General features: G+C 36.3%; 12 non-coding genes across 12 annotated transcripts; all 12 read right to left on the bottom strand.

Moving 5' to 3' along the window:
- Positions 1 to 312: 312 nt before the first annotated feature.
- On the bottom strand, positions 313 to 402 carry TRNAR-UCU (transfer RNA arginine (anticodon UCU)). Its single transcript is given in 2 exon segments — positions 313 to 348; positions 366 to 402. It is a non-coding gene; the product is annotated as a tRNA-Arg (tRNA).
- Positions 403 to 1,077: 675 nt separating this feature from the next.
- TRNAR-UCU (transfer RNA arginine (anticodon UCU)) lies at positions 1,078 to 1,167 on the bottom strand. The gene is given in 2 exon segments: positions 1,078 to 1,113; positions 1,131 to 1,167. It is a non-coding gene; the product is annotated as a tRNA-Arg (tRNA).
- Positions 1,168 to 2,609: 1,442 nt separating this feature from the next.
- TRNAR-UCU (transfer RNA arginine (anticodon UCU)) lies at positions 2,610 to 2,699 on the bottom strand. Its single transcript is given in 2 exon segments — positions 2,610 to 2,645; positions 2,663 to 2,699. It is a non-coding gene; the product is annotated as a tRNA-Arg (tRNA).
- Positions 2,700 to 4,141: 1,442 nt separating this feature from the next.
- TRNAR-UCU (transfer RNA arginine (anticodon UCU)) lies at positions 4,142 to 4,231 on the bottom strand. Its single transcript is given in 2 exon segments — positions 4,142 to 4,177; positions 4,195 to 4,231. It is a non-coding gene; the product is annotated as a tRNA-Arg (tRNA).
- Positions 4,232 to 5,674: 1,443 nt separating this feature from the next.
- Positions 5,675 to 5,764, bottom strand: TRNAR-UCU (transfer RNA arginine (anticodon UCU)). Its single transcript is given in 2 exon segments — positions 5,675 to 5,710; positions 5,728 to 5,764. It is a non-coding gene; the product is annotated as a tRNA-Arg (tRNA).
- A 675-nt stretch (positions 5,765 to 6,439) lies between these two features.
- Positions 6,440 to 6,529, bottom strand: TRNAR-UCU (transfer RNA arginine (anticodon UCU)). Its single transcript is given in 2 exon segments — positions 6,440 to 6,475; positions 6,493 to 6,529. It is a non-coding gene; the product is annotated as a tRNA-Arg (tRNA).
- A 677-nt stretch (positions 6,530 to 7,206) lies between these two features.
- TRNAR-UCU (transfer RNA arginine (anticodon UCU)) lies at positions 7,207 to 7,296 on the bottom strand. Its single transcript is given in 2 exon segments — positions 7,207 to 7,242; positions 7,260 to 7,296. It is a non-coding gene; the product is annotated as a tRNA-Arg (tRNA).
- A 677-nt stretch (positions 7,297 to 7,973) lies between these two features.
- On the bottom strand, positions 7,974 to 8,063 carry TRNAR-UCU (transfer RNA arginine (anticodon UCU)). Its single transcript is given in 2 exon segments — positions 7,974 to 8,009; positions 8,027 to 8,063. It is a non-coding gene; the product is annotated as a tRNA-Arg (tRNA).
- Positions 8,064 to 8,738: 675 nt separating this feature from the next.
- Positions 8,739 to 8,828, bottom strand: TRNAR-UCU (transfer RNA arginine (anticodon UCU)). The gene is given in 2 exon segments: positions 8,739 to 8,774; positions 8,792 to 8,828. It is a non-coding gene; the product is annotated as a tRNA-Arg (tRNA).
- Positions 8,829 to 9,504: 676 nt separating this feature from the next.
- TRNAR-UCU (transfer RNA arginine (anticodon UCU)) lies at positions 9,505 to 9,594 on the bottom strand. The gene is given in 2 exon segments: positions 9,505 to 9,540; positions 9,558 to 9,594. It is a non-coding gene; the product is annotated as a tRNA-Arg (tRNA).
- A 676-nt stretch (positions 9,595 to 10,270) lies between these two features.
- Positions 10,271 to 10,360, bottom strand: TRNAR-UCU (transfer RNA arginine (anticodon UCU)). Its single transcript is given in 2 exon segments — positions 10,271 to 10,306; positions 10,324 to 10,360. It is a non-coding gene; the product is annotated as a tRNA-Arg (tRNA).
- A 2,611-nt stretch (positions 10,361 to 12,971) lies between these two features.
- Positions 12,972 to 13,061, bottom strand: TRNAR-UCU (transfer RNA arginine (anticodon UCU)). The gene is given in 2 exon segments: positions 12,972 to 13,007; positions 13,025 to 13,061. It is a non-coding gene; the product is annotated as a tRNA-Arg (tRNA).
- Positions 13,062 to 13,525: the final 464 nt, after the last annotated feature.

Here is a 13,525-nt window from a genome sequence, read left to right as displayed (position 1 = left end):
ATGTCGCTAGAAACAAATGTCTGAGTGTAGGGTGTCGTGTTTTTGGTCTATCTCATTTACAGCTATTATAAAGACAATGTTTCTGAAGGAAAGATACATTAGGAAAGTGCAAAGTTTCTGGCAGTGATGTTGTATTGCTTATGAGCAATATGTTCCTGTTGCAATGGAAGGCAGACTGCTTTTGATTCAGTTGCATGCTGTATTAGATACATAGGTTCAACTTGGGTCAAATACTAAGATTAAAGCATCGGCCAAAAATAAACATTCCTCACATGCATAATGTTCCTTGTTTGAATAAGAAAGTAAAAAATGCGACTCTGGTGGGATTCGAACCCACAACCTTTGAATGACTTTGCCAATTCACTTAGAAGTCCAACGCGCTATCCATTGCGCCACAGAGCCAGATGCACAGCAACTTGCGTACATTAAGGGATGATCGAAGTTTTGTCAATCCGGTGTTTACTTCACATCATATTATCAAGCCTTCTGGGATACAAGAAAGAATAATTGTTTTCGGAAACATAAAATGTCTGTAGAAGAATCACACTTCTGGGTGAAACCTTGAACTACACCTTTGTTCCTTTAGGGATAAATTCGGAGAATAGGGTATTACAGTATTTTCTTGCCAAGTGAATTGGTTTGGACAACAATTCCATACCTTAATAAAAAAGAACTGGATAAAAAGTGCAGACATACAATTGGTTAACAATACAAAAACACAAAGAGAATATACCATAAATAGCTTTGAAAGAAGATTTTACTTTATATGTCGCTAGAAACACATGTCTGAGCATAGGGTGTCGTGTTTTGGTCTATCTCATTTACAGCTATTATAAAGACAATGTTTCTGAAGGAAGGATACATTAGAAAAGTGCCAAGTTTCTGGTAGTGATGTTGTATTGCTTATGAGCAATATGTTCCTGTTGCAATGGAAGGCAGACTGCTTTTGATTCAGTTGCATGCTGTATTAGATACATAGGTTCAACTTGGGTCAAATACTAAGATTAAAGCATCGGCCAAAAATAAACATTCCTCACATGCATAATGTTCCTTGTTTGAATAAGAAAGTAAAAAATACGACTCTGGTGGGATTCGAACCCACAACCTTTGAATGACTTTGCCAATTCACTTAGAAGTCCAACGCGCTATCCATTGCGCCACAGAGCCAGATGAAAATCAACTTGCGTACATTAAGGGATGATCGAAGTTTTGTCAATCCAGTGTTTACTTCACATCATATTATCAAGCCTTCTGGGATACAAGAAAGAATAATTGTTTTCTGAAACATAAAATGTCTGTAGAAGAATCACACTTCTGGGTGAAACCTTGAACTACACCTTTGTTCCTTTAGGGATAAATTCGGAGAATAGGGTATTACTGTATTTTCTTGCAAACTGAATACGTTTGGACAACAATTCCATACCTTAATAAAAAAGAACTGGATAAAAAGTGCAGCCATACAATTGGTTAACAATACAAAAACACAAAGAGAATATACCATAAATAGCTTTGAAAGAAGATTTTACTTTATATGTCACTAGAAACAAATGTCTGAGTGTAGGGTGTCGTGTTTTTGGTCTATCTCATTTACAGCTATTATAAAGACAATGTTTCTGAAGGAAGGATACATTAGGAAAGTGCAAAGTTTCTGGCAGTGAAGTTGTATTGCTTATGAGCAATATGTTCCTGTTGCAATGGAAGGCAGACTGCTTTTGATTCAGTTGCATGCTGTATTAGATACATAGGTTCAACTTGGGTCAAATACTAAGATTAAAGCATCGGCCAAAAATAAACATTCCTCACATGCATAATGTTCCTTGTTTGAATAAGAAAGTAAAAAATGCGACTCTGGTGGGATTCGAACCCACAACCTTTGAATGACTTTGCCAATTCACTTAGAAGTCCAACGCGCTATTCATTGCGCCACAGAGCCAGATGACAATCAACTTGCGTACATCAGGGGATGATCGAGGTTTTGTCGATCCAGTGTTTACTTCACATCATATTATCAAGCCTTCTGGGATACAAGAAAGAATAATTGTTTTCTGAAACATAAACTGTCTGTAGAAGAATCACACTTCTGGGTGAAACCTTGAACTACACCTTTGTTCCTTTAGGGATAAATTCGGAGAATAGGGTATTACTGTATTTTCTTGCAAACTGAATACGTTTGGACAACAATTCCATACCTTAATAAAAAAGAACTGGATAAAAAGTGCAGCCATACAATTGGTTAACAATACAAAAACACAAAGAGAATATACCATAAATAGTTTTGAAAGAATATTTTACTTTACATGTCGCTAGAAACAAATGTCTGAGTGTAGGGTGTCGTGTTTTTGGTCTATCTCATTTACAGCTGTTATAAAGACAATGTTTCTGAAGGAAGGATACATTAGGAAAGTGCAAAGTTTCTGGCATTGATGTTGTATTGCTTATGAGCAATATGTTCCTGTTGCAATGGAAGGCAGACTGCTTTTGATTCAGTTGCATGCTGTATTAGATACATAGGTTCAACTTGGGTCAAATACTAAGATTAAAGCATCGGCCAAAAATAAACATTCCTCACATGCATAATGTTCCTTGTTTGAATAAGAAAGTAAAAAATGCGACTCTGGTGGGATTCGAACCCACAACCTTTGAATGACTTTGCCAATTCACTTAGAAGTCCAATGCGCTATCCATTGCGCCACAGAGCCAGATGCACAGCAACTTGCGTACATTAAGGGATGATCGTAGTTTTGTCAATCCGGTGTTTACTTCACATCATATTATCAAGCCTTCTGGGATACAAGAAAGAATAATTGTTTTCGGAAACATAAAATGTCTGTAGAAGAATCACACTTCTGGGTGAAACCTTGAACTACACCTTTGTTCCTTTAGGGATAAATTCGGAGAATAGGGTATTACAGTATTTTCTTGCCAAGTGAATTGGTTTGGACAACAATTCCATACCTTAATAAAAAAGAACTGGATAAAAAGTGCAGACATACAATTGGTTAACAATACAAAAACACAAAGAGAATATACCATAAATAGCTTTGAAAGAAGATTTTACTTTATATGTCGCTAGAAACAAATGTCTGAGCATAGGGTGTCGTGTTTTGGTCTATCTCATTTACAGCTATTATAAAGACAATGTTTCTGAAGGAAGGATACATTAGAAAAGTGCCAAGTTTCTGGTAGTGATGTTGTATTGCTTATGAGCAATATGTTCCTGTTGCAATGGAAGGCAGACTGCTTTTGATTCAGTTGCATGCTGTATTAGATACATAGGTTCAACTTGGGTCAAATACTAAGATTAAAGCATCAGCCAAAAATAAACATTCCTCACATGCATAATGTTCCTTGTTTGAATAAGAAAGTAAAAAATGCATCTCTGGTGGGATTCGAACCCACAACCTTTGAATGACTTTGCCAATTCACTTAGAAGTCCAACGCGCTATCCATTGCGCCACAGAGCCAGATGACAACCAACTTGCGTACATCAGGGGATGATCGAGGCTTTGTCAATCCAGTGTTTACTTCACATCATATTATCAAGCCTTCTGGGATACATGAAAGAATGATTGTTTTCTGAAACATAAAATGTCTGTAGCAAGAATCACAGTTCAGGGCGAAACCTTGAACTGCACCTTTGTTCGCTTGGGGAGAAATTCAGAGAATAGGGTATTACAGTATTTTCTTGCCAAGTGAATTGGTTTGGACAACAATTCCATACCTTAATAAAAAAGAACTGGATAAAAAGTGCAGACATACAATTGGTTAACAATACAAAAACACAAAGAGAATATACCATAAATAGTTTTGAAAGAATATTTTACTTTATATGTCGCTAGAAACAAATGTCTGAGTGTAGGGTGTTGTGTTTTTGGTCTATCTCATTTACAGCTATTATAAAGACAATGTTTCTGAAGGAAGGATACATTAGGAAAGTGCAAAGTTTCTGGCAGTGATGTTGTATTCCTTATGAGCAATATGTTCCTGTTGCAATGGAAGGCAGACTGCTTTTGATTCAGTTGCATGCTGTATTAGATACATAGGTTCAACTTGGGTCAAATACTAAGATTAAAGCATCGGCCAAAAATAAACATTCCTCACATGCATAATGTTCCTTGTTTGAATAAGAAAGTAAAAAATGTGACTCTGGTGGGATTCGAACCCACAACCTTTGAATGACTTTGCCAATTCACTTAGAAGTCCAATGCGCTATCCATTGCGCCACAGAGCCAGATGAAAATCAACTTGCGTACATTAAGGGATGATCGAAGTTTTGTCAATCCGGTGTTTACTTCACATCACATTATCAAGCCTTCTGGGACACATCAAAGAATGATTGTTTTCTGAAACATAAAATGTCTGTAGCAAGAATCACACTTCTGTGTGAAACCTTGAACTGCACCTTTGTTCGCTTGGGGAGAAATTCAGAGAATAGGGTATTACAGTATTTTCTTGCCAAGTGAATAGGTTTGGACAACAATTCCATACCTTAATAAAAAAGAACTGGATAAAAAGTGCAGCCATACAATTGGTTAACAATACAAAAACACAAAGAGAATATACCATAAATAGCTTTGAAAGAAGATTTTACTTTATATGTCGATAGAAACAAGTGTCTGAGTGTAGGGTGTCGTGTTTTTGGTCTATCTCATTTACAGCTATTATAAAGACAATGTTTCTGAAGGAAGGATACATTAGGAAAGTGCAAAGTTTCTGGCAGTGATGTTGTATTGCTTATGAGCAATATGTTCCTGTTGCAATGGAAGGCAGACTGCTTTTGATTCAGTTGCATGCTGTATTAGATACATAGGTTCAACTTGGGTCAAATACTAAGATTAAAGCATCGGCCAAAAATAAACATTCCTCACATGCATAATGTTCCTTGTTTGAATAAGAAAGTAAAAAATGCGACTCTGGTGGGATTCGAACCCACAACCTTTGAATGACTTTGCCAATTCACTTAGAAGTCCAACGCGCTATTCATTGCGCCACAGAGCCAGATGACAATCAACTTGCGTACATCAGGGGATGATCGAGGTTTTGTCGATCCAGTGTTTACTTCACATCATATTATCAAGCCTTCTGGGATACAAGAAAGAATAATTGTTTTCTGAAACATAAACTGTCTGTAGAAGAATCACACTTCTGGGTGAAACCTTGAACTACACCTTTGTTCCTTTAGGGATAAATTCGGAGAATAGGGTATTACTGTATTTTCTTGCAAACTGAATACGTTTGGACAACAATTCCATACCTTAATAAAAAAGAACTGGATAAAAAGTGCAGCCATACAATTGGTTAACAATACAAAAACACAAAGAGAATATACCATAAATAGTTTTGAAAGAATATTTTACTTTACATGTCGCTAGAAACAAATGTCTGAGTGTAGGGTGTCGTGTTTTTGGTCTATCTCATTTACAGCTGTTATAAAGACAATGTTTCTGAAGGAAGGATACATTAGGAAAGTGCAAAGTTTCTGGCATTGATGTTGTATTGCTTATGAGCAATATGTTCCTGTTGCAATGGAAGGCAGACTGCTTTTGATTCAGTTGCATGCTGTATTAGATACATAGGTTCAACTTGGGTCAAATACTAAGATTAAAGCATCGGCCAAAAATAAACATTCCTCACATGCATAATGTTCCTTGTTTGAATAAGAAAGTAAAAAATGCGACTCTGGTGGGATTCGAACCCACAACCTTTGAATGACTTTGCCAATTCACTTAGAAGTCCAATGCGCTATCCATTGCGCCACAGAGCCAGATGCACAGCAACTTGCGTACATTAACGGATGATCGTAGTTTTGTCAATCCGGTGTTTACTTCACATCATATTATCAAGCCTTCTGGGATACAAGAAAGAATAATTGTTTTCGGAAACATAAAATGTCTGTAGAAGAATCACACTTCTGGGTGAAACCTTGAACTACACCTTTGTTCCTTTAGGGATAAATTCGGAGAATAGGGTATTACAGTATTTTCTTGCCAAGTGAATTGGTTTGGACAACAATTCCATACCTTAATAAAAAAGAACTGGATAAAAAGTGCAGACATACAATTGGTTAACAATACAAAAACACAAAGAGAATATACCATAAATAGCTTTGAAAGAAGTTTTTACTTTATATGTCGCTAGAAACAAATGTCTGAGCATAGGGTGTCGTGTTTTGGTCTATCTCATTTACAGCTATTATAAAGACAATGTTTCTGAAGGAAGGATACATTAGAAAAGTGCCAAGTTTCTGGTAGTGATGTTGTATTGCTTATGAGCAATATGTTCCTGTTGCAATGGAAGGCAGACTGCTTTTGATTCAGTTGCATGCTGTATTAGATACATAGGTTCAACTTGGGTCAAATACTAAGATTAAAGCATCAGCCAAAAATAAACATTCCTCACATGCATAATGTTCCTTGTTTGAATAAGAAAGTAAAAAATGCAACTCTGGTGGGATTCGAACCCACAACCTTTGAATGACTTTGCCAATTCACTTAGAAGTCCAACGCGCTATCCATTGCGCCACAGAGCCAGATGACAACCAACTTGCGTACATCAGGGGATGATCGAGGCTTTGTCAATCCAGTGTTTACTTCACATCATATTATCAAGCCTTCTGGGATACATGAAAGAATGATTGTTTTCTGAAACATAAAATGTCTGTAGCAAGAATCACAGTTCAGGGCGAAACCTTGAACTGCACCTTTGTTCGCTTGGGGAGAAATTCAGAGAATAGGGTATTACAGTATTTTCTTGCCAAGTGAATTGGTTTGGACAACAATTCCATACCTTAATAAAAAAGAACTGGATAAAAAGTGCAGACATACAATTGGTTAACAATACAAAAACACAAAGAGAATATACCATAAATAGTTTTGAAAGAATATTTTACTTTATATGTCGCTAGAAACAAATGTCTGAGTGTAGGGTGTTGTGTTTTTGGTCTATCTCATTTACAGCTATTATAAAGACAATGTTTCTGAAGGAAGGATACATTAGGAAAGTGCAAAGTTTCTGGCAGTGATGTTGTATTCCTTATGAGCAATATGTTCCTGTTGCAATGGAAGGCAGACTGCTTTTGATTCAGTTGCATGCTGTATTAGATACATAGGTTCAACTTGGGTCAAATACTAAGATTAAAGCATCGGCCAAAAATAAACATTCCTCACATGCATAATGTTCCTTGTTTGAATAAGAAAGTAAAAAATGTGACTCTGGTGGGATTCGAACCCACAACCTTTGAATGACTTTGCCAATTCACTTAGAAGTCCAATGCGCTATCCATTGCGCCACAGAGCCAGATGAAAATCAACTTGCGTACATTAAGGGATGATCGAAGTTTTGTCAATCCGGTGTTTACTTCACATCACATTATCAAGCCTTCTGGGACACATCAAAGAATGATTGTTTTCTGAAACATAAAATGTCTGTAGCAAGAATCACACTTCTGTGTGAAACCTTGAACTGCACCTTTGTTCGCTTGGGGAGAAATTCAGAGAATAGGGTATTACAGTATTTTCTTGCCAAGTGAATAGGTTTGGACAACAATTCCATACCTTAATAAAAAAGAACTGGATAAAAAGTGCAGCCATACAATTGGTTAACAATACAAAAACACAAAGAGAATATACCATAAATAGCTTTGAAAGAAGATTTTACTTTATATGTCGATAGAAACAAGTGTCTGAGTGTAGGGTGTCGTGTTTTTGGTCTATCTCATTTACAGCTATTATAAAGACAATGTTTCTGAAGGAAGGATACATTAGGAAAGTGCAAAGTTTCTGGCAGTGATGTTGTATTGCTTATGAGCAATATGTTCCTGTTGCAATGGAAGGCAGACTGCTTTTGATTCAGTTGCATGCTGTATTAGATACATAGGTTCAACTTGGGTCAAATACTAAGATTAAAGCATCGGCCAAAAATAAACATTCCTCACATGCATAATGTTCCTTGTTTGAATAAGAAAGTAAAAAATGCGACTCTGGTGGGATTCGAACCCACAACCTTTGAATGATTTTGCCAATTCACTTAGAAGTCCAACGCGCTATCCATTGCGCCACAGAGCCAGATGCACAGCAACTTGCGTACATTAAGGGATGATCGAAGTTTTGTCAATCCGGTGTTTACTTCACATCATATTATCAAGCCTTCTGGGATACAAGAAAGAATAATTGTTTTCGGAAACATAAAATGTCTGTAGAAGAATCACACTTCTGGGTGAAACCTTGAACTACACCTTTGTTCCTTTAGGGATAAATTCGGAGAATAGGGTATTACAGTATTTTCTTGCCAAGTGAATTGGTTTGGACAACAATTCCATAACTTAATAAAAAAGAACTGGATAAAAAGTGCAGACATACAATTGGTTAACAATACAAAAACACAAAGAGAATATACCATAAATAGCTTTGAAAGAAGATTTTACTTTATATGTCGCTAGAAACACATGTCTGAGCATAGGGTGTCGTGTTTTGGTCTATCTCATTTACAGCTATTATAAAGACAATGTTTCTGAAGGAAGGATACATTAGAAAAGTGCCAAGTTTCTGGTAGTGATGTTGTATTGCTTATGAGCAATATGTTCCTGTTGCAATGGAAGGCAGACTGCTTTTGATTCAGTTGCATGCTGTATTAGATACATAGGTTCAACTTGGGTCAAATACTAAGATTAAAGCATCGGCCAAAAATAAACATTCCTCACATGCATAATGTTCCTTGTTTGAATAAGAAAGTAAAAAATGCGACTCTGGTGGGATTCGAACCCACAACCTTTGAATGACTTTGCCAATTCACTTAGAAGTCCAACGCGCTATCCATTGCGCCACAGAGCCAGATGACAATCAACTTGCGTACATCAGGGGATGATCGAGGTTTTGTCGATCCAGTGTTTACTTCACATCATATTATCAGGCCTTCTGGGATACAAGAAAGAATAATTGTTTTCTGAAACATAAAATGTCTGTAGAAGAATCACACTTCTGGGTGAAACCTTGAACTACACCTTTGTTCCTTTAGGGATAAATTCGGAGAATAGGGTATTACTGTATTTTCTTGCAAACTGAATACGTTTGGACAACAATTCCATACCTTAATAAAAAAGAACTGGATAAAAAGTGCAGCCATACAATTGGTTAACAATACAAAAACACAAAGAGAATATACCACAAATAGTGTTGAAAGAATATTTTACTTTATATGTCGCTAGAAACAAATGTCTGAGTGTAGGGTGTCGTGTTTTTGGTCTATCTCATTTACAGCTATTATAAAGACAATGTTTCTGAAGGAAGGATACATTAGGAAAGTGCAAAGTTTCTGGCAGTGATGTTGTATTGCTTATGAGCAATATGTTCCTGTTGCAATGGAAGGCAGACTGCTTTTGATTCAGTTGCATGCTGTATTAGATACATAGGTTCAACTTGGGTCAAATACTAAGATTAAAGCATCGGCCAAAAATAAACATTCCTCACATGCATAATGTTCCTTGTTTGAATAAGAAAGTAAAAAATGCAACTCTGGTGGGAATCGAACCCACAACCTTTGAATGACTTTGCCAATTCACTTAGAAGTCCAACGCGCTATCCATTGCGCCACAGAGCCAGATGACAATCAACTTGCGTACATCAGGGGATGATCGAGGTTTTGTCGATCCAGTGTTTACTTCACATCATATTATCAAGCCTTCTGGGATACAAGAAAGAATAATTGTTTTCTGAAACATAAAATGTCTGTAGAAGAATCACACTTCTGGGTGAAACCTTGAACTACACCTTTGTTCCTTTAGGGATAAATTCGGAGAATAGGGTATTACTGTATTTTCTTGCAAACTGAATACGTTTGGACAACAATTCCATACCTTAATAAAAAAGAACTGGATAAAAAGTGCAGCCATACAATTGGTTAACAATACAAAAACACAAAGAGAATATACCATAAATAGTTTTGAAAGAATATTTTACTTTATATGTCGCTAGAAACAAATGTCTGAGTGTAGGGTGTCGTGTTTTTGGTCTATCTCATTTACAGCTATTATAAAGACAATGTTTCTGAAGGAAGGATACATTAGGAAAGTGCAAACTTTCTGGCAGTGATGTTGTATTGCTTATGAGCAATATGTTCCTGTTGCAATGGAAGGCAGACTGCTTTTGATTCAGTTGCATGCTGTATTAGATACATAGGTTCAACTTGGGTCAAATACTAAGATTAAAGCATCGGCCAAAAATAAACATTCCTCACATGCATAATGTTCCTTGTTTGAATAAGAAAGTAAAAAATGCAACTCTGGTGGGATTCGAACCCACAACCTTTGAATGACTTTGCCAATTCACTTAGAAGTCCAACGCGCTATCCATTGCGCCACAGAGCCAGATGACAATCAACTTGCGTACATCAGGGGATGATCGAGGCTTTGTCAATCCAGTGTTTACTTCACATCATATTATCAAGCCTTCTGGGATACATGAAAGAATGATTGTTTTCTGAAACATAAAATGTCTGTAGCAAGAATCACAGTTCAGGGCGAAACCTTGAACTGCACCTTTGTTCGCTTGGGGAGAAATTCAGAGAATAGGGTATTACAGTATTTTCTTGCCAAGTGAATTGGTTTGGACAACAATTCCATACCTTAATAAAAAAGAACTGGATAAAAAGTGCAGACATACAATTGGTTAACAATACAAAAACACAAAGAGAATATACCATAAATAGTTTTGAAAGAATATTTTACTTTATATGTCGCTAGAAACAAATGTCTGAGTGTAGGGTGTCGTGTTTTTGGTCTATCTCATTTACAGCTATTATAAAGACAATGTTTCTGAAGGAAGGATATATTAGGAAAGTGCAAAGTTTCTGGCAGTGATGTTGTATTCCTTATGAGCAATATGTTCCTGTTGCAATGGAAGGCAGACTGCTTTTGATTCAGTTGCATGCTGTATTAGATACATAGGTTCAACTTGGGTCAAATACTAAGATTAAAGCATCGGCCAAAAATAAACATTCCTCACATGCATAATGTTCCTTGTTTGAATAAGAAAGTAAAAAATGTGATTCTGGTGGGATTCGAACCCACAACCTTTGAATGACTTTGCCAATTCACTTAGAAGTCCAATGCGCTATCCATTGCGCCACAGAGCCAGATGAAAATCAGCTTGCGTACATTAAGGGATGATCGAAGTTTTGTCAATCCGGTGTTTACTTCACATCACATTATCAAGCCTTCTGGGACACATCAAAGAATGATTGTTTTCTGAAACATAAAATGTCTGTAGCAAGAATCACACTTCTGTGTGAAACCTTGAACTGCACCTTTGTTCGCTTGGGGAGAAATTCAGAGAATAGGGTATTACAGTATTTTCTTGCCAAGTGAATAGGTTTGGACAACAATTCCATACCTTAATAAAAAAGAACTGGATAAAAAGTGCAGCCATACAATTGGTTAACAATACAAAAACACAAAGAGAATATACCATAAATAGCTTTGAAAGAAGATTTTACTTTATATGTCGCTAGAAACAAATGTCTGAGTGTAGGGTGTCGTGTTTTTGGTCTATCTCATTTACAGCTATTATAAAGACAATGTTTCTGAAGGAAGGATACATTAGGAAAGTGCAAAGTTTCTGGCAGTGATGTTGTATTGCTTATGAGCAATATGTTCCTGTTGCAATGGAAGGCAGACTGCTTTTGATTCAGTTGCATGCTGTATTAGATACATAGGTTCAACTTGGGTCAAATACTAAGATTAAAGCATCGGCCAAAAATAAACATTCCTCACATGCATAATGTTCCTTGTTTGAATAAGAAAGTAAAAAATGCGACTCTGGTGGGATTCGAACCCACAACCTTTGAATGACTTTGCCAATTCACTTAGAAGTCCAACGCGCTATTCATTGCGCCACAGAGCCAGATGACAATCAACTTGCGTACATCAGGGGATGATCGAGGTTTTGTCGATCCAGTGTTTACTTCACATCATATTATCAAGCCTTCTGGGATACAAGAAAGAATAATTGTTTTCTGAAACATAAAATGTCTGTAGAAGAATCACACTTCTGGGTGAAACCTTGAACTACACCTTTGTTCCTTTAGGGATAAATTCTGAGAATAGGGTATTACTGTATTTTCTTGCAAACTGAATACGTTTGGACAACAATTCCATACCTTAATAAAAAAGAACTGGATAAAAAGTGCAGCCATACAATTGGTTAACAATACAAAAACACAAAGAGAATATACCATAAATAGTTTTGAAAGAATATTTTACTTTATATGTCGCTAGAAACAAATGTCTGAGTGTAGGGTGTCGTGTTTTTGGTCTATCTCATTTACAGCTATTATAAAGACAATGTTTGTCAATCCGGTGTTTACTTCACATCATATTATCAAGCCTTCTGGGATACAAGAAAGAATAATTGTTTTCGGAAACATAAAATGTCTGTAGAAGAATCACACTTCTGGGTGAAACCTTGAACTACACCTTTGTTCCTTTAGGGATAAATTCGGAGAATAGGGTATTACAGTATTTTCTTGCCAAGTGAATTGGTTTGGACAACAATTCCATACCTTAATAAAAAAGAACTGGATAAAAAGTGCAGACATACAATTGGTTAACAATACAAAAACACAAAGAGAATATACCATAAATAGCTTTGAAAGAAGATTTTACTTTATATGTCGCTAGAAACACATGTCTGAGCATAGGGTGTCGTGTTTTGGTCTATCTCATTTACAGCTATTATAAAGACAATGTTTCTGAAGGAAGGATACATTAGAAAAGTGCCAAGTTTCTGGTAGTGATGTTGTATTGCTTATGAGCAATATGTTCCTGTTGCAATGGAAGGCAGACTGCTTTTGATTCAGTTGCATGCTGTATTAGATACATAGGTTCAACTTGGGTCAAATACTAAGATTAAAGCATCGGCCAAAAATAAACATTCCTCACATGCATAATGTTCCTTGTTTGAATAAGAAAGTAAAAAATACGACTCTGGTGGGATTCGAACCCACAACCTTTGAATGACTTTGCCAATTCACTTAGAAGTCCAACACGCTATCCATTGCGCCACAGAGCCAGATGAAAATCAACTTGCGTACATTAAGGGATGATCGAAGTTTTGTCAATCCAGTGTTTACTTCACATCATATTATCAAGCCTTCTGGGATACAAGAAAGAATAATTGTTTTCTGAAACATAAAATGTCTGTAGAAGAATCACACTTCTGGGTGAAACCTTGAACTACACCTTTGTTCCTTTAGGGATAAATTCGGAGAATAGGGTATTACTGTATTTTCTTGCAAACTGAATACGTTTGGACAACAATTCCATACCTTAATAAAAAAGAACTGGATAAAAAGTGCAGCCATACAATTGGTTAACAATACAAAAACACAAAGAGAATATACCATAAATAGCTTTGAAAGAAGATTTTACTTTATATGTCGCTAGAAACAAATGTCTGAGTGTAGGGTGTCGTGTTTTTGGTCTATCTCATTTACAGCTATTATAAAGACAATGTTTCTGAAGGAAGGATACATT

The sequence above is a fragment of the Ambystoma mexicanum genome (genome assembly GCF_040938575.1).
Source record: "Ambystoma mexicanum isolate Mex_15411 chromosome 12 unlocalized genomic scaffold, UKY_AmexF1_1 Mex_chr12_unloc.1, whole genome shotgun sequence".
NCBI lineage: Eukaryota > Metazoa > Chordata > Amphibia > Caudata > Ambystomatidae > Ambystoma > Ambystoma mexicanum.
The sequence above is the reverse complement of the archived record's forward strand: the minus strand, read 5'-3'. Positions and strand labels throughout refer to the sequence as shown.